The 27,761-nt window shown below is 37.6% G+C and overlaps 1 protein-coding gene and 1 long non-coding RNA gene across 13 annotated transcripts in view; one reads left to right on the top strand and one right to left on the bottom strand.

The window, feature by feature from the left end:
• PDE1C (phosphodiesterase 1C) overlaps positions 1-27,761 on the bottom strand; it is a 317,833-nt gene that overhangs the window by 101,367 nt on the left and 188,705 nt on the right. The gene's annotated exons all lie outside the window — the stretch shown is intronic.
• LOC110393086 lies at positions 82-25,276 on the top strand. 3 transcript variants are annotated; one of them, XR_002434782.1, is made up of 4 exons: positions 82-183; positions 756-847; positions 23,364-23,433; positions 23,537-25,276. It is a non-coding gene; the product is annotated as an uncharacterized LOC110393086 (long non-coding RNA). The 3 variants fall into 3 exon arrangements; XR_002434780.1 differs by having other exon boundaries at positions 23,364-25,276; XR_002434781.1 differs by lacking the exons at positions 23,364-23,433; positions 23,537-25,276 and adding an exon at positions 1,871-4,380.

Genomic DNA, 27,761 nt, shown 5'->3' with positions numbered 1-27,761 from the left:
TAGATCGGGCCGAACAAACTCGCCACTCACAGCCCGCACCGAGGCCCGGCCTGGCCTGCGCCCGCCCCCTGCCTGCCTCGCGCCGTCATGGCAGCGGCTCTGCCCCGCCGAGCGGCCCGCCCCGGCCCAACGACAGCACCGTGGGGCGCGATCGGCACTGGCCTGGCTGACACTAGGACGCGGGTAAGCGTGAAACGAAAAACAGGCATCCACTGCATTTTGATACAGGAATTTGAGAGTAGGTTTCAAGATTGCCACAGAAATTATCAATTTAACTATAATTGCGACTCCATTTTCAGTTGACATAATTACCTGCAAATTTTCAAATGCACAGAGTTGCAATCAGACATTCAACTCAAAAACGTAATCATGTCTCTCTGCCAGACCTTCACAAGCCCTCTCTGACCAGAGAGAAATACCCCTCCCTTCACAGTCACACCTTATTCATGCCATCACTGTTGGCAGAACACACATTTGAACACATGAACAACTGTTTTCAAGGATGAAGCACGGGAAGAGTAAAATTTCATCGAAAATCTCTGACAAACACCCTGAGAGTGTGTCTCACTGAGAATGGCAGCCACTGCCATCAAACCAGCCTGATGCATTGTTTCACAAAAGCAAGAATTGTAGAGTTGCCGAGGTTGGAAAAGTCCTCCAAGATCTATCCCAACCGTCCAGCTACCACCAATATTTCCCCACTACTTCTTTTGTCTTTGTTTTGTATTTTAATTTAAAACTTTTTCTTTTTTAAGTGTTGCAAAAAACACATTAACCACTGTTCTGGAAAGAGACTCAGAGTTCTTACTAGTTCCTGGAAGCCACAGATCTCTCCAGCAGCTCTTAGGTATGCATTTTTTATCTCTTCACTCTGACAGGGGAGGTCCAGGTTGGATATCAGGAAAAGGTTCTGCACCTGAGGGTTGTTGGGCATGGAACAGGCTCCCCTGGCAGTGGTCATGGCATCGAGCTTGCCAGAGTTCAAGAAGTGTCTGGACAACACTCTCAGAAGATATATGGTCTAATTTTTGGGGTGGGCCTATGTGGAGCCAGGAGTTGGACTTGGTGATCCTCATGGGTCCCTTCCAACTCATGATATTCAGTGATTCTGTGACATGTATTTTATATGTGGCCCAAGACAATTCCTCTTCACTCAATGCAGCCCATGCAAGCCAAAAGGTTCGACATCGATGCTGTAGACCTTTCATTTTAATTTTTTTTATTTTTTTTAAAGATCTGTGAACTGCGATGGCTGCTCCGAAAGTAGTATCTCCTATGTTATTATGTTGGCACATGACATCAGAGGTGCAGATGTTGGTGGTATGGCAGTAGGGCTTGAGCCTTCCCGCCAATATTCGGTTACATTTTGCTGCCCTGTGACAGATGGCATCAAAGGAGCAGTGCAACAAACTGGCATCTGACATAGAAGTGCATATGAAGCAAAGGTGTGTCACTGAATTCCACCATGCAGAACAAATGGTGCTCACTGACATTCACTGATGCTTGCTGAATGTTTATGGAGACCAAACAGTGGATGTCAGCACAGTTAGGTGGTGCATGGTACATTTCAGCAGTGGTGACCGTGACAGTGGATCACCTCCTCAGGTGCAGATGTTTGTGAGAGCAGCATGCAGGCTCTTGTTCATCCCTGGAAACAAATACATAGCTAATGGTGATGACAGTGTTGAAAAGTAATGTTTTGTAGCTGAGAATTTGCCCTATCAGATAGTGTTGTTGTACTCTTTGTTGTAGTTTCCATGGAAATAAAAAGGAGGCATTACTGTCTGAGCAGCCTAACTATATGACAGTTGAGTCATTCCTGATAGAGGTCACTGGATTAATAATAACATACACATTATTTATGTTACAGGTAATTCTCTTCCCTCAGACATAAATGATGGTTATTCTGGAGATAAACTTTTTTTCCGTGTAGAAGACAAGAACTGTTTTTTCTTTTGCCTCAAAGCTTGCTTCTTGTGAGACATTCCGTTTTTCTTTTTTCAGTTTAGGATACTTCTGCAACCTTTAACCAAAATTATGACCACAGATGGTCTTCTTCTATTCAAAATAAATCGTCAGTATAAGAGTAAACGAATCAGACTTACACGTCTGTAAGCGTTGTGTTTTAAATGAACAGACAAAAGACAACTTCACAGAATACACAAAAATATACTGTAACATTCTGGTTCCATTAGTAAGTTCACTGAAAAACTTGTGCACGATAACTGATTTAAACTGCATTTAAACATGAGAACCTTCTGCTATCATACTGAATTGAAAGTGTGAAAAAATCTAAAATAAAACAATAGGCCATGCTCATTCTTCCCAAGTTTCTGAAATCTGGGAGGAATTTGAGAGAAGACATGGTGAATTTGGGGATCTGTCCTCTTCATGGCTAGATGAGGTATCAACTCTTTTCCTGGTCTGTCCACACAAAAATGAAAAGGAGCAAGAACTTTTCAGGTTTCTTTTCATGGACAAGTCATGCAGTCTAATGGTCATCAAAAAAAACCAACAAAGCTTTGTTGTGAGTGCACGTTGTTAGGCTAAAATGAGTAATATTGCATACATTTGGTTTATAGATCCTCCAGGTCACAAAGATCATTTCCACAAAACACGTGAGGCATCTTACACAGTAAGTAATTTTATCTCAAGTGTGCAGTTTTTTAACCTTTCACTCTGTTAGAAAAAGGCTAGATACAGAAAAAGATATGTCATTAATACGTTGCATATATAAAATAAGATACATAATATGAAAGCATGAACTCATTGATAAGTATACAATGAGGAACGTAAAATTAATGAGATTGATACAAAAGGATCTGTTCAGTAAGGTTCTTCATTAGTTCCCACTAAATTTAGGATATAGTGGGGCTTTGAGCATATTCCAGGTTCAGCATTTTAATTTAGTGAAAACAGAAAAAAAATACAAAAAAATACCAAAATATATTGTATGTAAAACCACAGGTTACTCTTGGTACAGTGCCCATATGTAGTTTAGTTAAACACCAGGCTACATCCTTTGTCTTTATTAGTCCTATCATTATGTCTTCTTAAATTGTGGTCTAATCTGGAAACATTCTGCATACAACACCTGCCCAACATTGTTCATGCATGAAGACAAGAATAAATACAAATGAACAGTTTTACAAAGTATAATGTTTCTTTCTCTTGGGCTGAAAGAAAAAAGTCTTATTGTTTTAAAATTGCAAATATTCAAAAAAAGGTAAAAATCAATATTCTTATGTTGCAGTACACAGAAGTATGTAGCATTTTATAAGCTAGTAACTGAATTTAATTAACGTGGATTTGGTAACCCATCCCTTACATGAAAATTATTTTAAACTTACTAAAGCAGGGCATCGTATCTATCCAATGATCATTAAGAATTGTTACAGTTTGACTCATGCTATTCATGACTAAGACATAATGACCATGCTGCCATTACAGATCTTATTCCTAACTACTTTAATACTTCTACTCTTCAGCCAGCATTTTGATCTCAAGCTCCTATTTGGTAAATGACAATTTAAAAGTCGTAACTTCAATGAGACCCATTCATGTTTCCTTAAAAACATAAATGAAAATGGGTTTATTACCACAACAGATACAACACTGGTGTGATAGCTATGTGGGATTTGTCCATTTACCCCAGGGAGAGCGATGTGATTCCAGAATGTATGCGATCCCATCTACATCTAATGTAGACAGGGCACACGGGCCGTTTTGCCCTGAATATATTCCTGTCTGTATTACAATACGTTATGTGCACATCCTGGTGCACATACTATTTTCATCTGATAACTTTATCGTATTTTAGTATATCAGCAAATTACAAAGTTATTACAGGAGATATCTTGCAAGATCTGTTGAAGTCAGTATGGACAAAATTATAAAGTTACTGCTGAAGTCATCAAGGAAGTTGAACGCAATAGATGATGAGCTACATATGAGAATATGTGTCTAATTTTAAACACATCCCGAACTCACTAATGCACAGTCAAGGCATCTGCAGGGTAGTGTTGACAGAAACTGTCATTACAGATAGCTATGAAAAGGCAGTGAGCTTTAATCATCAAGAATGATACTCATTCTGTATGGAAGAATCAGTATGAGAAAGATCTAGAAAGAAGATAAATAAATATAATGAGAGTTTACAGATGCAGAGCAAAGAGATGTACCTATGAAACAAATGCATTTCTTGCTAGCCACACAGAGGATGCTCTGTTAGCAGAGGGAAAGACACACACAAGGAAACAGTTTTATTCCTTTTCATCCTAGAAAGTGGTTTTATGGTATTTATTCCTTTTCCTACACCAATCTGAATGTAAGAGCTGCTGGGGCCATGAGGCTTTAAGGCTACAGAACACAAAGTTCATACTGAAAGGAAGTACATTTTATTATATCACCTAAAAGGGCCAAGGAAAAAAAAGGCATGTTATTCAACATAAAAAGACATATTTCTCAAATGTTCTCCAAATGGTCAATTGAAGATACTACCCCTCTCCTTTTCAAATCTGGATGTTCATACATAGATGATATACGGCCATCCTCCTGAATAACTTTTCCAACAATTGGACAATTTCAACCAAGCTGGAATTTTTACTCTTGTAAGCTTTGAGCAGCACAGAAAGAGAGAGGGGACAGTACTAGCATAACCTTTATTAGATCTCAGGGATTCCAAAGAGGGAACATTTGGATGCCAAATCTGTCTAACAGTGGGCCTCAAAGCCACATGAAACCAGTTCTTATTAGGTTTAATGTTCATCACCGTACCTGCTTACTACTGGAAGAGCAATAGCAGTAACCTGATGAAGGCAGAGAGGAAGTTCTCAAAGACATCCCACGGTTGCAAAGGGGTATTTCATTAACTCAGGAATGACAGGAGCAAACAGCAGTTAAAAAATTCATGTTCCAGTTGTGTTACATATGCTCTCTTGTCATTTTTATCCAGTTACCTTCACAAAGATTTTTAGAAAGGATGTCCTCCTTTGTATTTTTCAGTAAGAGTTGGTATTGGGTTGATGTTTTCTTTCAAACCTGATGCCTATCTCACTGCGTCTTCCCAGCATCATTCCCAACACCATACTTTTTTTCCAGTGAGCAGATCCCCTTCTTTCACCAATTTTAATGGCCTGCTTTTGTGATTCAGGAAAGCAGATAGTAAAGTAGGTCAAAACCAGAATGAACTTCACGTGAAAAGTCAAAATAAAAAATCTGAATAGTTTTAGCTATGAAATATGAAAGCTTGACAGAAAAAAAAATGCAGATGTCAAATATTTTTATTTCTATTGAAATGAGTCTACGGGAATTCCCTCTAGCGCCCAACTGTTGCTTAAGTCCTTGTGTCTGAATGTATAGTACAGATACTGGGACTGACAAAGACAATGACAGACAATTGTTTCCACATCGCTTATGCCTTTGGAACATCTGAAGCACCAGGTTATGGATAATTGTCACTAAAGAGAAATGGGGCTGAGAGACAGTGAGCTGTCACTCAGCCAGCATCCGCTGAATGGGATGTTCACAATAAGTCTCGAGCTTCCCGTCCTGATGACAAAGTCTTCAAGTTAAAACAGTAACACACCTACAGCTAATAATTAACCTTCTATGAACTAACATTTAACTTTTGCAGGGGACAGAAATTTTCTTTCCCGTTACAGACAGAAAGATGATGATTCTGAGGTGGAACAGACACCTACGTTGAAGAAAAGTATTGTAAATGTATTTTCCATAGTAAACTGAACAAACTAATATTTCTCCTAAGTAATGTTTTCTTTATTTTCTCTAGTAAATTTCCAGAGGCAGAGATTTAGCAAAAATAATACATTTTCCTAACCTCCCAGCTCATACTTGCCCCTCATGAAACTCACCTGCTGAGTGGCTTGGTTGAATACACTTCCACTGGTTTATAACTGCTGCTTTTAAGTTCATTAAACAAACAAAACCCTTAACGCCTGGTCCAAATTTAACCACTGCTACAGTGTTCGTGCATTATTGCGTTTTCATTACATAGAATAGAACAGAAACCCTTATTCTGGTACAACTACTGCTGCAATATTAATGTGCATTTAATAGGCTGCTCAAAGGCATTGAGACACCTTTGTGAATGAGCTGTGTAAGATTTTATACAGACAATAATATTTAAATTAATGTGTCTAATTGAGGTTCTCAAACTCTTGAGTTCAGCAAGTTATTTTTCCAATGTATTAGCACCTACTACAAATGTTTAGATTCACTGAGAACAGCTAAATCCTGGTTAAAAAAAATGTTCAAGACATTTTATCTGTCTCATTTCCCAACTTCTCATGCAACCAATCGAAGCAGCCCATCTAGTAAAGCATTATCTCAAATACATTGCTCCTTTACAGGCAATAAAAAGCATCTTGACTACATATCACATAATTTTTAAGCTCATTTCTGAGGAATATTTTGCAGTAGTATATCCAAAGTATAAACAGCTCATAACTTTATTTTGGCATATATGTGTCCTAAAACTCAATAACCTATTTAAAAAGTGAATTGGTGGTAATTTGATACTATGTAAGAATAATTATTCTATCATACTAAGTTTAAATGAAATGCAGTCCAAAGTGTAATTACTATATTTAATATTTAAAATCATTGATTTTAATGGCAATATACATGACTAAAATCTGCAAACAAGCTCATTAGCTGCATTTTTACATTTTCTACAATATGAGTAAAGAATTATTTCCTTTGAATAACCCTGTTTAAAATATAATGCATGTTTGGTCCTAACAAAAAGAACAGAAATTTCCATTTTACACTGGAGCTAGTGTTTTGTATAAGATCATTAAATTACAACTTATTCCTTGAAACCTAAAGTAGTAATTCACAGTCCTCGCTTTGAAGAGTGGCCCTTTAAGTAAGAGATAATTTCATACTGTGTACACACAAATGTCCAGTTGCACAGCCAGACATGCAGCAGAGAGAGCAGAAATGGGCATGGCACCGCAGGCTGACGGGGATGTTAATGTGGGACTGCCCTTTCCCCATTACCCCTTCCTCCTGTCCCTCAGTAAATTTTGCATACATTCAGACGTTCACAAATTCGCTGAAGTTTCACACAGTGAGCACAGAGTTTCAGTCCATTCCACAGCACACGGGATGACTTAAATCAATTTGATTTGACATGATCCAACTGACTTCTTAGACATCCATTTAAAATCTGCATTCAAAAGGAAAACACAGGTGGAGTTCAGGAGTGCTGGTAGTGACTTTACCATTTGTAGAACAGTGCAAGGTAGCAGAAGTGTCCTTTGATAAATGTATAAAAAACAACCGAGGTAAAATATTTACTTATTAGATGCATGTGCCTGGGAATTAATTACCTGAAGAAGCTACTGCGCAAATAGTCTGAGAGTGTTGGGTGTCCTCCATATCCAGAGAAGGCACAAAATGAGTAATTGTGAATAATACTGTTCCTCTGGTGAATTAGATAATAAGGTCTATTACTGTGCCCAGTCTGTTCCTGAATTTCTCAGGAGAAACTTAGCTTCATTAATTCAAGGACAATGTTTACTCCTATTGCCCACAGAAATAGAAACAGAGGAGTGCATGGGAAGAAATTCATGATGTTTACAATTCTATATGAGCAGCAGGAAAGTGACCATTTCAAGTGTAAGCAGCAAATTCAACAGCCATAACCAGTAAAAGCATCACAGTTTCAAATCTGAAATGGATCACTGAGTCAAATCCTTTGCTGTTGGAGACATTTATATCATATTATCACTTTTAAAATCAGACCAACATGCATCTTGGTCTCAGGTGGATAGCCTTCCTCCCACAAATCCTATCAGAGCACTCTTCCAGGACATCACAGAAGTGATGTGATTTCTTATCTAAATTTATTCATGACCATTTTATATGCACTGTTCTCATTCCAACCAAAAGAAAACTTCACAGGAAAAGCAGCTACACACTGGATCAGCTGTGGAATGTCTATTTTTGGAGACTCTGAAAGCCCAGCAGCACATGATCATAAGCAGGCTGGTCAAACTCTGAAGTTAGCCCTGCACTGACCAGGCTGGCTGAGCTGTCTCTGGAAGTGCCTTCCAACCTCAACCATTTAATGATAAATAATTATCTGTTCTTTTTTTATATCAGATCTGTGCAGAAACTGATACCGTTTGGATAGTAGTCTGTTAGAATAAAATAGATTTTGTGGCCTACTGAAAATTAAAACAAATCAGTAAGAGTATTATCCAAATGCCTCTCCCTCATAAAGGCAGACAGGCACAGGGCATCAACCACCTCACTGGGAACCTGTTCCAGTGTCTAACTACCCTTTCAGTAAGAACTTTTTCTTAACAACCGGTCTGAATCTCCCCTTGTGCAGCTTTGAGCCATTCCCACATGTCCTGTCACCAGATACCTGGGAGAAAAGATGAGGACCTTCTTTTCCATTTTCCTTCCTTAGGAAGTTGCACTTAGCAGGATTTTATTCCTGTCTAGCAGTGACACCAGAACAAACACTGATGAGCCCTGAGAGAGGAGTCACCACTCCACTGAGCACTTCCTTTCACAGCTGCTCTGTAAGCCCACATGAAGGTCACTGAAGGAAGCGAGGTGGTAACTGTAGGTCACACAAGGAGCCACTTAGCCAGAGGAAACAGGGGTAGGACAGAAGCTTAATGCTGGGCACGTCGTGATAAATACAAAAAGAAGAGATGGAACTCACACCATGCTAATTAGGCCACATTCTTTCAATAAATTAATTGATCTCCATATACTGGAATTCCTTAACTATAAAAACTGAAGCAAAGAAGGCATTCAGCAAGTCCACCTTCACGGTGTCCTGCATTACCAGAACACCCGGCTCATTGAGCAGCATGCCCACATTTTCCCTAGTCTTTGCTATTGATACACTTTAAGAAGCCTTTCTTATTGTTCTTATCTCCCTCACTAGGTTTAATTCTAAGTGGGCCTTAGCCCTCCTTATCTTATCCCTGCATGCCCTGACAATATTCCTATTTTCCTCCCAAGTGGCCAGTCCTTTTTCCACAATCTGCAGATTTCCTTCTTCCATTTGAGATACAACACCACTGAAGACAATTAAAAATCATGCTTTAGAGAAAGCATGCTTTTAATAATTCAGATCAACAAAATAAATATTCAAATGCCACATCTAAAGGCCTAATTGTATTGTTTTAAAAATAATTACAATGATTTCATGGGAAACAAGAGGAGTTTTATAAAATGACCCATTAGAACTGATATTGATTGCTTGATGTAAATGAGCACATCATAATGGTTATATTAATGATCAGATTTTTTTCTAAATCTGACATATTTGTGTAAATAATGAAAACAATTTGGTGAAAAGGATTTTTACTTACTATATACTGTTGTTCTTTAGATCAAGAAAGCACTTGCAACTGGTTTATTACTTACTTTGCCAAATGGGACTGGAGGGTATCAGTAAATCTGTCTATCATCATTGATGACAGTTAGGAAAAAAATAGTTGGTTTTAGGCCAGGAGACTATACGCCAGTATTGCTCTCAGTCTAGTTTTTACCCAAACAGGCTATGAATTGCGAGTTTTCTTTTAATGTTTGGGTTGGCAATGTCAGGAATTGGTCTACAGAAAAATTCTAGAAATTGATCCAAAGATGGAGCGAGTATGTCTGATTCTGGTGGAGCCAAGATTCAGTCAGATGATGCCACAGACTTGATGTCTGGGAACATTTATAAGAACTTTCAAGTTGATCTAACAATGGAAGCATTTTATTTTCCAGAGCACAGAGAAAAATGACTGTCAACAAGGTCCACACAATTTTTGGCAGACAATAACACTTTCTATCCACATAAACACAATTGCATGAAGAGAAATTTTGAATTGAAACAGATGTGTGCCTATCTGAGGTGGAAAGAGAGTTAGAAGTGTTTGTGCCTCTAGCTTTTTTAACACTGATGTTATCCACAGACATGGTACAAAATTTTTTTCTGATTTTTTCTAAAATCTTGCTACAAGTAACAAGCTTAAGGTGGCAACTACAAAACCCCATAACGTATTTTGCCTCGAAAAATGCCCTACAAAAATGCATTACCCAGAGGCATTACATGCCTTGTATGCTTAGCTAATACACATTTTCTTTTACCCAAGCCGTTCAATAGCTGTCATTACCACTACATATGAGTACCTCAAACATGATTTTTTTTATTTTTATCCTATGAAGATTTAAAATATAGAGAGCTGTGATACCAGACTAGACTGACTGTCTTGGCTTGCGTGAAAGAGGAAAAATGTAGATGAAGTGGAAATTGAGTAGAGTTATCATCACTCCAGGGCCTTGTTTATTAGGCTGACCATACTTTCCAACTATTGGATTTCAAAACAGGAGCAATCCACACACACACCCCTCTTAAGTACCTACTTCTAAATGGTCTAAGGTTGTAAGCTGTGGATTTGGGTGTATTTAAACACAAAATTGCCTATTTACAGGTCCACATTATTTTTGTAATATCTTGTTTTCTGTTATTTCATGCTAAGCATCAGTAGAGGCGTCTTTGAATGCTATGTGCCTAGTGGGCTTCTTTTATTCTACTTTAAATGATGTAAAACACAACTGTACTGACAAAATTTTGTCCTGATACTCTTAAGATATCCTTATGTCCCTGTTAAGACTGAGAGGATGCTCAGAAATATTTGACAGAAATTTCCTTGTAGGTTGAACACATGCTAAAGCACTGAGAGAAAAGTACATTAGCAGAGTAATAGCAAAAGTACCTCTGTGGGCAATGAAATCTAATGTGCCTGTGGGACAGAGGAAATCTGCTCCTAATCTCCATGTTTGTTGTGGTCTTTGAGGATTGACCCTGCAGAATAAAATTAAAAACTGGAACAGATAAACTCCTGCCTGATTTTCCTATCACATGGTCCCCTTATCCATCACATCATTGTCACAGAGGGAAAATTATTTCAAACTACATGCTTGCAGTGTCTACACAAACGCCATTTCCTTTGAAAGGCATAGGAAACAAGTATTGTCAATCCTCCACTACGTAAAAGTTTCAGTACAATGAAAAATTTGCATGCAAGATCTTCGCTCCTCGCTTCCCAGCACACTCTTGCTCTTCAGCCTCTTTCACAGAGAATTCCACTCGTATGTTCTGAAGTTACTTCCTGGCTTCATTTTGGCCTTCACTGTCAGTAGTGCACACCAAACCATTTTAGCTGGCTTTGGTGCACCTTAGGGAATAGCAATCAGAAACCTGTGGAAGGTTACATTCTTTGAAGAACAAGTAAGGAGGTAGTGCATGTCTGTGATTCAAAAAGTTTAAAAAGCAATAAGAAATAATAAATATTCTTGAAACAATGATTTGAACTGTGACAATGTTATGGTCTCTCCTCATACAAAAACTATCATAATCTTGCCAACAATTCTTGATTAACATTAACAAACAAATGACCACAAAGCGTGGTCACTGGAAACCACTCCACATTCTTACATTACACTCAATTCTGCAATGACACTAAGATGTAACACCTCTAGAAGCAGACATTTAGGAAGTGAAACCAGATGGGGTCTTCACAGTCCCTTCCAATCCAGGCCATTCTGTGATTCTATGATTCTATAACCAGCAAGAAAATGCAGTAAACCTAGACTATGCCTATACTGCCTCTTCAAGACAAATTCACCACAAAAACCTTTTGTTTTGTCGGTGTATTGCGCTTCCTGAAGTTTGGTGTGCTAACAAGGAAAGGGATTGACACTACTGTGGCAGAATATGTGCCATGGTAACTGTCACTCCAGTGTTTAGCTGTTAACTCCTGGTGAAACATCTGATGGCAGCCCAAGGAAAAGGTAACAGGGTCTTCACACATTCCTCAGTCCATAAAAAAATACATTAAGTGTGGATGGAACTTTTTTTTCAAACTTAATTTACAAGTTTAAAACTTTGCTTTGTGGGAATGACTAGTCAACAGACCGACAGATGAAAAGAGAGACTCTGAAGAGTTACTGTGTTTATCAGGAAAGCTGGTAGATATGTTTTGGCTACACTAAAATACTTGGTCCCATTTAGGATTTTTGTTCATCCTCCTCTACAAGCATCACACATCTGTAAGTGGAGGAGAAAGGAAAAAAGCCAAACAACAACAACAAAAGCAACAAAACAGTTGAAGAAGATGGAAGAAGTATGGAAGGGGTACATCTTCATTCAAAACTGAAATCAACAGTGGGGTTGTCTTTTTTTTTTTTTTTTTAATGTTCAAGGACTCTCTAAAAATTTCCATACAAAACCCTTATTCCTTCCAAGCCAGTTGCTCACATTTCAAAAAAAACCCCACCACATAAAAAAATATGTTCCCATTGTCAGAAAGGGATCAAGATTTTGAATGCCTCCATTTTCTGGAAGATTTATCTATAAAACACATGCACTTGGAAGAGACAGCGTGCTGAACTTTCTAATTGTGAAATCCCTCTAGGCCTGTTGAAGATATGGGGCAAAAAACCTAAGCCTAACCAATTCTAGAGGAAAAAAAATTACTCTTTGGCTGGGCCAAAAAAACCCTACTTTATTTAATCACTTCTGTAGCAGTCAACATTTCTGCAGAGTGGAGTTCCTATCAACATAGTTGTTAAAATATATGCTTACAGCTCCCAAGGAAAAAGCATTTTGGTTTGATTCTCCCTATCATTTCATCTAGTACAATTTCCAAATACCCCTGGTCTGGATAATTAAGAGCAATATTTCACTGTAGGTGTGCAATATATCAGCAACTTGCCAGAGGGACCAAGATAAGTTATTTGTTCAAGGATGATGGAAGCAAATTCCCCAGACATGGAGTTATATATGTTACAGACTATGACACATTGTGCCTTTCTTGAATTGGTAGGCTTGAGTTTAGGTCTAGCCAAAGTTAATATTCAGGAAGACCTAGAAACTGGCATTTTATCTTTATACATGGAACATGTACAATATGAGCAGAAAGAACTAATCCAAGCTGTAGGCAGCTAGTATATTATACACTAATAAAATACTGTTTCTGGAAGTATGTTTGTAGTCAAATCATACTGCTGAAATAGGGAAATTATTTTTCTCTAAGACCCAGAAATCAGGATACAGTAGGAGTCTCATCAGAAAAGCTATATGTCTTCACACATACTCAAATTAAAGATGTTAGGCTAAGAATGGACAGATAAATTTAGTCAAAACAAAGCCAAAAGTTACAGTATTTCTTTCCATTCTTCCAACATGCAGCAGCTACTTCCCATGATTATTTGCATATCTTTTACTAATAAGTGAAAGCTAAGCTGTAATATTGGAAGTTTTTTTTATGCTTAGAATGGTTTGATATAAATTAATCACTTCCTACAAAAAGGAAGTGATAGAAAAAATGAAAGTTTTCATTTCAAATTAAGCTGTACCACCTGTCTCCAGAAATAGGGAGGACTATAACAAAGAGATTTTAAGTTCTTGTTAGCATGTAATTGGAAATTAATAATGAACACATGCAAGACAGCAAAAAATAAAATTGAATTAAAAATATAATTTGCATTCCTAACTTCTGAGTGTTTGGCTTCATAAGAAGACTTTCAGCAATATTGTTTTATGTCTTATCCTAGATTATTTTTGCCTTAAAAGGTCAAAGCTGAAAACCAACTCTTCTCTCTCCCTTCCCTTCTAAAAGAATTTGGAGAACTCCAGCCAACATGCTTCCTTCAGAAAGGCTAAGAAGAGATGTAGCAAAACATTGTTTCTAACAAATGCTGATGAGACTAAGCATGGAGCCTCCTTTTATTCCTCCATCTTACATTCTCTACAGTTAAAGCCCCTGGAAGATCCCAATTCCATAAATTTGATTGCCAGGAAATCTCAGGGTAATTAATGAGTCCTCATATTATTCCAGCATTTTTTCTTAAGTAAAAGTAGTATTAGAGAAGTAGAATGCGTCTTTATTCCCAACCTAAACCAGGCCATAATTTTCTGTGACAAAGAAAATACCATTTCTGGATCTCAAGAATAATGCATAGATGACAGCAAAGTTTTACCACAAACCCGAAAAGTATCAACTTCTCCTAGTATTAATAAATAACCGCAAGATTGTTTTATAAATGAAGTATTAGATTATTTTCATGTGTAGGAGCATAAACCAGGCTAGTACTGAATATATAACCAAAAGTATTATTCTCAGCCTGGAAGAATCCTTCAGTATGAAAGCTTTGGTATTTACCAATAAAATCCTTTGTCTCTGATGCAAAATAAAAGAATGAGTAGAAGCTTTTGACACTGGTGTTACTGAGGAACTATTCTTATTGAGATCCATAAAGTCTCAGATTAAAAAAGGCCTGGTTCTCTCAGTATCACAAGCTTTATTTGTGCCATTTCACTGACTAGTGTCAAGTTATTCCCACTCCACTTCAGAGTGAGAGATGACCATGTGGTACATTGAACTATTCCCCAGGACACCTGGACATAGCTATATAGCATTTTCAGTCATTTAACAGAGAGAAGCACCCTCGGTGTAGAGCACCTTGTGAACATTATAGCTAAATTGCTAATAAAAGGAGGAAGGTTTTGCATATCATGTTGTAGCCACCACTATAAGCTATGGCATTATATTGTGTTCACCTTCTTATGGCGATGCCTGTACCTTTTATTTTCAATGTAATAACAAAATTTTGTCTATTGCCATGAGCTGTTATAGAACTCCTCTAGTATATCTTTTAAAATGTTTGTTATAAAGCAAAAAGCAATGGGGCCCATTTAACAGCATTATAGTAATTCACACTCCTAAACACACTGATTTTGCAGGAACAGAGACACTGCCACAGTGCGTCTGTGCTGTGGCCTTCACCTTTGTAAATAGATGTTTCACAGTTAATACCAGTAGTTCTCAGGTCTTCCATGCTGTAATTTCACTGATACTTGCAAAACTCAAAAAAAGATCCTTGGAGATCTTCAAAAACCATCTGGACATGGTCCTGGGCACCCTACACTGGGTGGCCCTGCTTGAGTGGAGGAGTTGGATCAGATTATTGTCAGAGGATCTTTCCCACCTCAGCCATTCTGTGATTCCTGCAAACCAAAATCCACCACTAGTGCAAATGCAGTAGTACACTTACTACAACTACTTAATTCCGTCTGCAGAAGGTGAATAGGCTTTTAACTCTGTATAACTACCTCAATTCTAGCTAAAACAGTTACAATATATAGACATGTCAGTGAAAGCATTGACTATACAAGTAGAGAATGAAGTGCATGTGAGGGAAGAGGATTCTTAACTCCCTCCACTAAGAGTCTCACTTATGTGCCAAAGCTCAATGGGTTTATATTCCTTCTGCATTTTTTAATCCTGCCTAATGCAACTGTGGATGTTTTCGTTATTGAGATAAGTGGATAATCCTTTTATCCTTTTTTTTTTTTTTTTGGATCCCATCAAGCTTATGGATTCTTGATTTCTTAACTTCATGATAGCATTAACAATCAGTTTTACATGCAGTTAGCAACTAACCTTTACCCACAGCAAATTCATCATACATTTCAATTTAAGTGAAAAAGATGTAACAACCATTTCAAATAATGAGTCTCTTCATTTTATAAAGATACAGGAAATCCCACGTGTCTTGAATTCAGTGTGAGTCTCTGAAAATCACACCTGTCCAGAAAAAGTTGCAGCAGTTCCATGCACCTTCCCAGGCACTTTGTTGCTCACTGATATGTCTCACAATTGTGCTCTTCAGCATCCCCCCAAAAAGTAAATACAACTTTCAAGCTCATAAAGCATTTCCAAATACTAGGCCTAAAACCATCTCAAATAACTCTAGTGTCATCTCACTGATGATAAAGCTAAGGAGCAGGTCAGCTGAAGATGTGCTTCAGCCATGAATGGGAACTGTTAAAAAAGTCTTCTGCCTGAACCATCTTCAGAATACCTTCTGTCTTCACATATCTCAGACATGCCTAATGACAAAGGCAACACTTGCACTGACTTTGGTCAGGACAAAACGTACCACGATGCTTTTCACATACACATATAATTGCAGCTTTTAGTCCAGCTACTACAGAGTCAAAACAGGAAACAGAAAAGACACTGTCTTTTTCTCTACAGACTTCTCTCCTCCAATATCTTGAATTGAAGAATACCAATTGACATTTACAATCATCACTGTATACAAAGATCTTTGCAAACAGTGTGATTGAAGTGATGTGAATAGGGTTTAAATCGCCCTGCAGAAGTTTAACTCCTAGTGACAACTCAGAACCCACTTGAATTTTAAAAGCAAGGATGACTTTCCAGGATTGACAGATAAACTATTTCTTCTATTTGATAGGAAATCTGGTACACAAGTCTTTGGGGAGAGTTTGATAGCACTGTTTTTAGAGATATTTCCAGAGAAATGCAACTATCCTAAGGTCACCTGGCAAAGCTGATGTCACACTCTGGGTATTCTCTCCTTTTGTTTCCTATTCTAAAAAAAACCAAAAACAAACAAAAAAAACCCATAGTCACTACCACATTTCAAAAACTGATCTGGCACAAATTAATTTTAATTTTTAAAAATGAAGAAAGGTTATCTTACAATGAAGTGAATGCTCACTAGCTGACCTTCTGACCAGATTGTCTAAGACTGGACAAACAAGAACAGGAATTCCTAACAGAGTTGGTTAAATTAGTAACTACAGCAAGCTTTTGCTAATAAATAGGTTTAATAGAGCACATTATTTTGCCTTATTTGCACACTCTAATGAAATATCCATTAGTGTACTTTCTAATGCCATCAGCACCACTGCCAGTGGAGATGAAAACATGTTAACTTCAAGGTCCCAAAGATGTGAGGAAAAATTATTATGGGAAGCAAAAAGATGGAAAGGAGAGGAGGAAAGAGAAGGCACTTGTAATTAGCCAGTGGACCTTAATTCCCAAGTTAAACCTGCTGCATTTGATGGCAAATGCCACTTCACCCATCTGTGTGGGATATATTCCTCCCACCTAACTTTAGGTACTTTATGGAGTCTCCTGAATTGTGAGCCTGGCTACTTTAACACCACTCCAATGGAAAAAGATTTAAAACCCATAGAATCTTTTATCTAGCTAGAATGGGACTAAGATGCCCTTACAAGTGCCTCTCTTCATAAGTGTCGAGACATCCTTGACCTTTTGCCATTGGATAGACAATAAAACTCAGAGAATAGCAATTCTGGAACTTCTGCTGTGGCTATGAAAACAGACAGATGCCTCCACAATCTAGCTCTGACATCAGCATCACTTGAAACACTGGAACAGGGAGTTCAGTTTTTAAAACAAACTAGAAACCCTGCCCAAGTATTTGCTCCATTTCTTTGTGTTCCAAGTCTGGTGATAAATGCTTCAAATATGTCTCAACCACATTACAAGTCACACCAGCAGATTTTGCATGAACATACACAGAAGACTGAATGCAGCAGCTTCTGTCGTAAAGATTTAATGAGGTGATATTGTAAAACCATGGACACTATACAAAAGCTAGAGAGAGGACTGACTTGAGCTTGCCAATTTGACGCTAAGTAGCTTGAAGAAGTTTGAGCTCATGAAAGTATTTGACTTTTGCTGATATAGATTTTTAAAAACCAGTATTTAACAACATTTTGGTTCTTACAAATACATTTCAGAGAAATACCAGCCCAATATAACAACATCTGTAAACATACAGGCTAGTGATATAGCAAAGTGTTATATCACTTCTACTTAGCATTTTTTGAGAGGGATGTGGGGAGGGGAGAAACATCTAGTGGATCTGTTGCTTAATAAAGCCACATTGATGGGTTTAAATTTTTCAACTCTTTGTTACAATAAGAAAATACCCTCCAGACAGCTAATGGGTCAGTTTATTTGAATCTACGGATTATCAAAATATGGCCAAGAACTTCAAGGTCCTTTTCATTAGCCAAGAAAACAACATGCATATAGGGAAAAATCTTCCTTGTATGTAGTCACTTATTCTTGCAATTTTATTTATGGAATCTCAAGAAGAATGCTTATGTATTCTTGTTCTTATTGTATGAATATCTAAACACATATTAGTTTTGAGTATTTCAGATGAAGAACACGGTAGGCAATGCTATGATAATTTTTGATGCAGCACTTGGTGGACAACCCTGATGCCTTGAATAGACTGATTGTCTCAGCAGTTCATGTTCTGGCTGGAGTTTTAAACTACCCCATAAAGAAAAGCTCCTCTTCTGAGCAGCTCAAGGATTAGATGTGCTTTATGTTTTTAGCAACTTGCTTTCCAGATGTTAAATGGCTCTAAGGATTAGATGTATTTTATTAAAACCAGCATGTCCCAGCTTTGAGCTGGAGTTATCCACAATGTGAAACACTGTTTATTCTAAAAATCAGAGAACAGAAGGACACCACTGAAATCACCAGATTAAAACAAGCATGAGCACAGATTTAGCCTAACATTTTTTCCTTTCTCTAAATTCCATAGAAATATCTCCCTTAAAGATTTCCATATTTCCCACTCAGTTTTGAAGTGCTGGACAAAATCAACAGCCATTAAGACAAAAGGTACTAGTGGAAAAAATCCATTTTTACTGCTGTTAGATGCATTATGTCTCTATGTCAAGCAAATACCTCAGCACTTTTGATCAAGCAGTAAAGCAGGCTTACCACTAATTGGCCCCAATTGCTTCTTGTTGCAATTCCCTTGGCTGATTAATGAGTCCTTTCACCTTCCAATGCTCTTTGTTCCCTGCTGACCCCAATCCAGGAGGGTGCACAGGCATGGAAACTCAAAGCAGCTTCTGGCCTCAATGAGATAGTTCTGATGGAAGCCAGAAAAGAGGGAGAGAGAGAAGTGGGAAGTGCAAAAGCAAAACTACAAAATTAAACCTTTTAGTATTTTCGGAACAGCCCCTCATTAATTGCATCTTGTAGGGGCTAGTGGGAAAGAAACTGCCACTTTCATTTTCAAAGTTCACTAAATAGCATGATGACTGGCACTGCATGAAGCATGCCCATCAGATAATGAGCAGTCAGCTATAACATAACATACTGCTGAATGCCTCTGGGCTTACAGCAAAGCAATCACCTGACTTATGGTAACACATGAAACTATGCTCTGGGAGTGTTTAGTAGTGGGCTAATAGATGTGGATGAGTATATTAGAGCAACATTTTAAAAGTCTCTTTTCTTCAAAATGTTAACTTGTTTCTGATACTCTAGTTCCAAAGTTATCCCATAGGAAAATGAAATGAAAAAAGAAGGGATAATACCTCTTTAAAAAATAGTTGTAAATTAATTAATCTAATTTCTCTAGAAATATTAATCTTGCCAATGATTTTATTAGTTAAGTGGACATGTTAGGAACATTCCTACCAATATGAAAGTGAGCAGGGAAAAAAGGAGACAAAGAAATTAAGTGATCTGTCAAAAAGCTGAAACAGTGAATAATACAAAAATTTAATTAAAATGCCAACTTTTAAATGACCAAATTTAATTGCTGTATCACAACTCTCTCCAGCTTCAAAAATCTATCTCCTAATTCACATCACACTCATAATTGTGCTAATCAGGAATAATTTTGCAGATGTCAGTGAAATACACAGAGCTAATCTGACAAAAGAAACACACAACTAGTATCTGAGGAACATATAAAAAATCATTTTTGTTGCTGTTTCTAATGACAGAACAGAAAGGAAATTGCTCTGAAAAAATCACAGAAATATTCATGTAAACATAAGAATATAGAAATAGACTTTGAAAGACCTTATCAAACAGCAAGTATGTATATTTATTTAATAATTGCTTGTTAAAGGTAAAATAACCTTTGTTAGCAAGATCATAAAGCCTGTAGAATTTCTTTTCTTCGTCTTTTTTTTTAAAACATTTTTCCCTGCTAAATAGACCTCTAGATGAGAGTGTGCTTTCTTTTCTCAATAATTTGTCTTTGCCTTGAAAGCTGCAAGTTGTTTGATAAATGGATCAAAATAGTCTCCCATCCTCCACTCCCTGAGGAGCTGTCTGTGAAGTATCATTCACTCCCTGCATAAAGTGCTGTTTGGTAATAGCTTCCTAGCATGAGGCAAGCATCACAAAATCAAAGGAGATTGAAAAAAAAGAAAATCATGAATTATTGTTGAAATGACGTATCTGAACTTGTTTCAGTTCTAATGCATGTCTGTAAGAAAAAAAGTTTGTTCAGCAGGTTATCAGTCAAACAAAATGAAGGAAAAAAGGAGAAAACCACTCATATGATGGTATGTGCATGTCAGTATTTGAATATGAGGTGTTGAGAAGAGTATCACCCAAAGAAACAGAACTCCACCAGTCCAGGAATAAAGAACAACAGCATGCTGTACCTGAGCCAGAAGTTATCAGCAGTGAGCACTTCTCTAAGCAGTAATTCTGGTGAGTCATGCAGAAGCAAATCCATAGACTGGTATCCTCACATAAACCTTTCTTGCTGCAGCAGCAACAAGAGGCTGGAGACATGCCGCAGCCTATGTTTCAGTGGCAGTGCCCTCCCTTCTCCCTCGCACCTCCACTGGAGCTTGTCCCACAGCCATTGGGCTGAAAAAACAGGCCCCATGCACCCACTCAGTGGGCTTGAGCTCCCTGGCCAGATCCTACCTTTTAATCCAATGTAACTTGACCGAAGATGGCAGGAGACCAGGAGCGTCATTCCCCTCAGCATGACCCCTCCTGTTATACGTTTTGTGAGGAGCATTTGAAGGCCCATTACTGAGGTAAATAACAGCTCTGAAAATGGAAAGGATGTGATTCACCCAAGTCCACATATGAAAGTCCACCAGTTGGATATGGAAGGCAAGCAAATCTGTCCAGAAGTGCATTTTTCTCATCTAATCTGATCACTAGAACCATCAACCTTCTAAAAAAAAAAAGAATAGAGAAGAAGCCCATATTCAGATGAATAAGTTGTATTTTACTCCTGAACCCTCCCTCTAGACTTGCGTATGTTCATCATGTCAGGAGTCACATACATAGGCATACACAATATAAAACTGAGTCTTTAATTTACCTTTTGCAGAGTCATTGCTAAATATGAGGCCATCTTCTTCCTCAAAAATGCATCTTTCACTAATTTATTAATTGTTACGGCCAACAAAACTGCACAACCTGTGTTTTGACAACTTTCTTAAGATCTTCTCACTGTTACTATCTCTAGACAAGCCTTCCAACAATCCCAATTTAGCACTCAAAGCAAAACCACTAATACACCAAGTTCTATAATTCAGTAATTTGGAAGATACTGCACATATGATGCCATTTGTACTTTATTTAGGAATCATTGTTTCTTGGAAACGTACATGTCTTGTCACAGTGACGACTAGATGAATAACTCTCTCCACATTTATGCTCAATTCACTGACACATCTCTTCATCTAGAGATGACCTTGTGCTGCTAGTAAGAAGAGAAAACTCAGCTCAAAAATGTTTGTAGCAAAGCAAAGAAAAACTGCTCTCCTGTAGCATTTTTAAAGTGCAATATTTTTCTGTTTCCCACACACATACACATTGTTCCATTTTGTGAAAAAAAAGGTAGTTCACTCTTTTAAAAGTATCTATGGTGTGCCCACAATAGACATCCAGCTACTTGTATATAAACACGCCATTGCTAGTATTTCTACTACGGATCACTTCTGAGTTTTTCTGAAAGGTGCAACAAACCTATTTTTAAAATGGATCTGATTCAAGAGGTATTCCATGTTTTAAAAGGAGAAAATATCTCCAAATCTGTATTATCCCTAAAGCTAGAATAAATGGTGTCCATTATAAATAAATAAAATACATAGGTTGCCCCAAATGTAATGCTTCTTAATTTCCATGGAAACTACAATGGATACATAGAGCACAACAGCACTGTTTGATAGAGCAAATTCTTAGCTACAAAGCACTACTTTTCAACAGTCACCACCATTAGCTAAGCATTTTCACCAGCCATGAACAAAGGCCTGCATGCCACACTTGTAAAAATCTGCACCAGCAGAGGTTACCCACTGTCGTTGTCACCACTAATGAAATGCACCATCCACCGCCTCACTATGCTCACATCCACTGTTTGGTCTCCATATATGTTCTGCCAGCATTGATGAATGTCAATGGGTGCCATTTTTCCCTCCATGGAGAAATTCAGTGACACATTCACATTCATTTGATCAGACTGCCCCTCTGCTGCCATCTGTTACATGGCAACAACATGTAACAGGATATTGGCAGGAAGGTTCAACCTCTACTGCCATTACATCAACATCTATCTCTGATGTTGTGGGTCAACATAATACAATAGGAGGCATTATTTTTGGAGCAGCTCTTATATATCAAGTTCATCACAGCAAAGTAGTAACAAAATACAACAGAGACACAGACTTTTATAAGCAGACTCTTTTTCATGTTCTTCAAAACTAGTTTCCAGTACAATTAATCAAGTCTGCTCTGGCCAAGAGCACTAGGACTTAAGTAGACAGCTTCTTTGACGGGAATGAGATCACGATCCCATTCAATCTCACTGACACAAAGCAGAGATCACGTAAATCATATGAGCCAAGTAAATTTCACTTGAACAATTACATAAAGCTTAACAAGGCTTAAAACAAGAAAAACAAAGCAGAAAAAAACACATTCCACCCTTTCCTCTTCATTCTGCACTTAAAGAAAATGGAGAGAAGGCTGTAAGGACAGCTCTTCATATGTTTCTTTCAGACTGGCAACAAGAAAGGAATGCCAGAATTCTCAGGTCGAGGCTTCTGTGTTCTTTCCAGCTCATAGTTCGAAGTTGACTCAGATCAAATTCACAGAACTTCAAAATCAAGTTTTCATGAGTAAAAAGTAATTACAAATTGCTTGGACAACCCAGCCTACAGAAACACTGACTGGAAGTTCAGCACCACATATTTTTCTTTCTTGTTCACACTGAGTCTTCCCACTACCATCATCACATCACTCTCACACCCTATCTTTATCTCTAATACATCATATTTGGAGTAAAATGAACTTAAGAGCTCAAATACAAGTATTCTTCATCAAAATGAAAAGGATAATCCAACATTGCGGACTTTAACCAAATCACCTTGATCAGACACTTTTTTCTGTGTAACTGCAAGCTAGAATGTTAAGGTCATTTAAATGTTTCCTGCAGCTTCTGCCACCTAAACTGCTTTATTCGCAGTATCCATGTGTAAAATAGGAATGTAAACACCTACCTCCTTGCAATACCACTTGCTTCTTTGAAACAAGCACTGAAGTAAAAACTGCAGAGTGCCTGGTTATCATAGTAATGGAGATCAAATAACTAGAATTTCTAAAACTGCATGGCTGACTTTCTTTCTCAAGTCCTGCATTTCAATTTCAGTTACACTTTTTTTTTTTTTTTTTTTTTTTTTACAGAGCACTATGGATGAGTAAGCATTTAAACAAATGGACTTAAACATGGAATTTTATCAGAAGCTCAAACATTGTAGAGTATCTCTTGCCCTTTTATACATTCTGCTAACCAAGTTATTTATTTTCATATGTGACAGTCTTGCCAGCTTCTATCCCAAATTATCTCCCAATCACAGTGGCAATTTAAAAAGGAAGAAGGAGCCAGCTGAAGTAGAGTGAAGGAAGTTCCACACCCATACGGTGATGTAGACACACTACCTCAAGAAGAACACAGGTTACAGTAATGAACATGTTGAAAGTATCTGTAGAAAGTCATTAATAAAAGAAATAAGCAAACAAAGTGGAAATTGAAGTAAATATACTGTACATTGGTACAGTACATTAACAGCACACAGTAACGTTTTGGGAGTTTACAGAAAGGATGGAGTGACTATATAGGAAACTTAAGGAGAGAAAGAGAAAACATAAAAATGAAATTATGAGAAAAATACTAAAATGAATAGGGAACAAGAATAAGGAAAATGAATTTTCTCAAGAGGTACACCAAACTGTTTTGTTTTGTTTTGTTTTAAGAAGCCATAGAGAAACATTTCATCGCCCTCTCTCCTACCTTGATATTTTGCAATGCCATTAAAGTATGGAAAACAGACAATTACAGTGCCAGGAAATAAATCACAGAATCACAGGGGTTGAAAAGGACCTCTGGAGAGCATCGAGTCCAACCCCTCTGCTAAAGCAGGGTCTCTACAATATGTCACACAGGTAGGCATCCAGACTGGTTTTGAATCTCTCCATAGAAGGAGACTCCGCAACCTCACTGGACAACGTGTTCCAGTGCTCCATCATCCTTACCATAAAGGAGCTCTTCTACATGTTTGCATGGAACTTCCTACATATAAGTTTTACGTAATTCTTCCTTGTCCTGTAGCTGTGCACCACCAGGAAGAGCCTGGCCTCATCCGTTTTCCTCCCACCTCCGTTTAGATATTTAAAAGCATTAGTCAGATCCCCTCCTCAGTCTTCTTTTCCTCAGGCTGAACAGACCCAGGTTACTCAGCCTTTCCTCATACAGGAGTTGTTCCGGACCCTTTACCAACTTTGTGGCACTCCACATTCATCAGCACACAAACATACACGCATACAGTATGGAAGGAATTGAACAGAAATGCAAGGAGATTAGTTTATTTTTCAAATCTGTTATAGTATAACATGCCTTCATTATCAATACGTTCTGAAGACTGGGAGTCCTCTTCTGAGTACCTGGGTGGGATGGCCCTATACACAACACAAATTAGTGCTGTTTGAGTAGATTACAGTAAGAAATAAAAATGCTCTGTCTCTTAAAGCTTGATTCTTTTACTCAGACACACAACAGGGACCACACTACAGAAATCTGAAACAATTTCTATTGTATGTCTCTTTCATCTGTGAAAGAAAAAATTATATACGTAATGCAGACCTTGAGATCTGAACAGGATCTAGTTTGAGAAAGGCTTTTCTTAAGTCAGTACCTATGGGAAAAATCAAGTCTTCAAGTTGTTGTCACATAAACATGCTATGAGGACACCTTCGAATTCGCAAATTCCAGTACACAGGCCAAGTGCTCTTTTGTCAGAACAGGAATAAATGCATGACTACACTCGTATCACAGGTATTAGAATCTGCATGTAGCAAATCTTTTTGGTTCTCATGAATGAAGTTGTAACAGAAGCTTGAAATCTCGATGTATTGTACTAAAGTATCACAAAAGTAATAACTTTTTTTTTTAAACTTATTTTCATTAAACTTCAATGCTGATGCTTTTTTTCCTGGGTGAGATTTAGAAGAAATCCCAATAGAGACAGAAGCTATTGTAATAAATACAAGTTTCTACATAATATTTTACTAATAAAAAGAAATTAGCAATGAAGCTGAATAATAACTAAAATATTCTGACAAACATGAAAGTGTCCGAGACCCCAGGATTCATCTTGCAAATGCCATCAACATCAGAGTGGCCAACTAATATTTTATCCACAGTAGGCAGATCCGTTACCTTGATTTGTCATTTGCATCAGATGCACCATTTGCCTTTATTACCACAATTCCTCATTAGTGAGCAGTGGCATGTTTTTTAAAAAATAGTAAATTAAATTTATTTTCAAGACTGGCTATGAACAAGCAACTCTGAAGAACCATGGCAAGTTGAGAGTGGGGCTAAGAAAGGGCAAACTCATTCAAACAGGGATAGCTGGCAACCACGAACACTGCAGCTCTCTACTGAAGAGTTTTTCTTCTGAGTTTCTGGTTTGAACGGAGCCAAGATAACTGAAGCCGAACTATCTGTCTCAGGGCCCTTTGATTTTCTGTTTCTGCCTGAGCAGACATTTGAAGAACACACATTTAAAAATACATATATTAAAGAAAATGAATCACTCAATTTCACAGAAAACAAATTTTGTTTCTAGGCAGATTTTAATCCCATTTGATTTCCCTGTTACTGCAATAAAGTGGATTCCTTTTGTCTGTACCCAAATCTGAATGTAGGTACACCATCTGTCAACTCTTGACTATTTTCCAGAACCCTGACAAGATTTTTTTTTTTTTTTAATTTCTTGTAAGGACAAGTCTCCTCATCCTGCATAAATGTACTGAAGAATAGGATTTAGAGGTTTATTTTCCATCATATTTTACTTGGAGTCTCACAATATGTGAAGGTAACATTAACTTGCATAGCTGTTTTTTGCACAGATGGAGCTTCCCGAACCAATTCAAATATTGATCACCCAGCATATATATAAAAAAAAAAAAAAAAAAAAAAAAAAGGACTACTCAGCTCCATCCCTCCAAAAAGAAAACTAGCCATCTGCATGACCAAAATATGTTCAGGAGATTAAAAACAGAAAAAAGTAATCATTTATGTTTTCTTTCAACCCCTGAGATCCTCAGATAATCAAGTCTTCTATATAGGTAGATCTATAAAGATCTATCTATAATATATATATATGAGGATTAAAAATCTTTGTTTATTTCTTAAAAATAAGCAAAGCTCCTGCTAGCGATAACACATCTCTTTTGGACGAAGAATCACTTTGCAAAAAAGGTCCTGCAGAAAATAAGGTGAAAAATATTAGTTGGAGAAAGTAAATACATACAGAATCTCTTCTGGCAATTCCTGTGTGAATGGGTTCACAGATGAGATCAAATCAATTCACTGAGGAATTCATATAAATCAGCTCTTACATTTTATGGGCTGGGGAATATCAGAGGATTTATGATTTTCTTTCCCACTTCAGAAAGAAGGAAAAAGAGAAGTACCATTCATTAAAGTTTACAGAAGGTATCTCACACAGAGCATTAGTCATAACTGAACAACATGCAAGTTAAAATTCAGCTATTCTTTTTCACTGTAATTGGCAATAAAATTAAAAACTCACAAAATAATATTCATTTACTCATAATAAACAAAGAATGATGGTGTCTGGTACTTGTACCTGCAGTGTCTGCAGACAGCAGGTGTCACAAGGATACATCCATCTAGAATGACTGCATTCTGGATAACAAAGCTCTGCAAAGTCTCTTCAAACATAATAGCATATCTCTTCAGAGTGCCCATCTCACTGGCTACTACCTCCTTATTTATTCCCCCTCAGTCCCTTCCTCCTGGATATACTGTGAATCCCTCACAGGAATTCCATTAAGCAGTGACCATCTGCTCCTTCTGGTCTAACATCTTCCACAGTCAGTAACTTGGTTTTCCCAAAGGGAGCATGTTCAAAATGATGGATCTCTTTCCTGGCATCCACCTCTCTCTAGCACACTCTTCTTTCCTCCCTGTCACCAAAGGCAACAGCTGACCTCTGTTACTCTCCCACACTTTTCCACTTGCCAAGTTCCTAACACTCCTTCTCTTGTTCTCTTGCAGATCCACTCTTATCTCCATTCCCTTCTCGAACCTTTCCCTTCACAGGACAAACAGGTTTTAGCCTCTCATATGGTTAAAACTCAAACAGAACAAACCAAAAAGCTTACCCACTCCTCCATTTGTCTCCGGCTACATTATTTCATCTTGAAGATTAAGTTTTTTGCCATTTTCAGGACCTTCTGTGAAACAACCTCTAGTTCAGCTACAGAGCCTTATCAGCAAATTATTAGCATGTCTTCAAATACAACAATTCAGTAATGCAAACTCCTCCTTCCTGACCTTCAGCCACAAGGAAGGCAGCTTCTCCCTTACCAATGTTTTACTCATCATTCATTCACTACTCAGATAATAAATTCCTGTATTAGTTTCTCTCTGGCAACCCGTAGACAAGTGTTCACAGCAGCATCTTTTTAGCCCAAAGATTTTAACTCCTCTGATTCCATAGATTACATGCCGCTGTTATATTTTCCCCACTTCACACTCCAACTCCATGGACA

This window comes from Numida meleagris, chromosome 2 (assembly GCF_002078875.1).
Source record: "Numida meleagris isolate 19003 breed g44 Domestic line chromosome 2, NumMel1.0, whole genome shotgun sequence".
NCBI lineage: Eukaryota > Metazoa > Chordata > Aves > Galliformes > Numididae > Numida > Numida meleagris.
The sequence above is the reverse complement of the archived record's forward strand: the minus strand, read 5'-3'. Positions and strand labels throughout refer to the sequence as shown.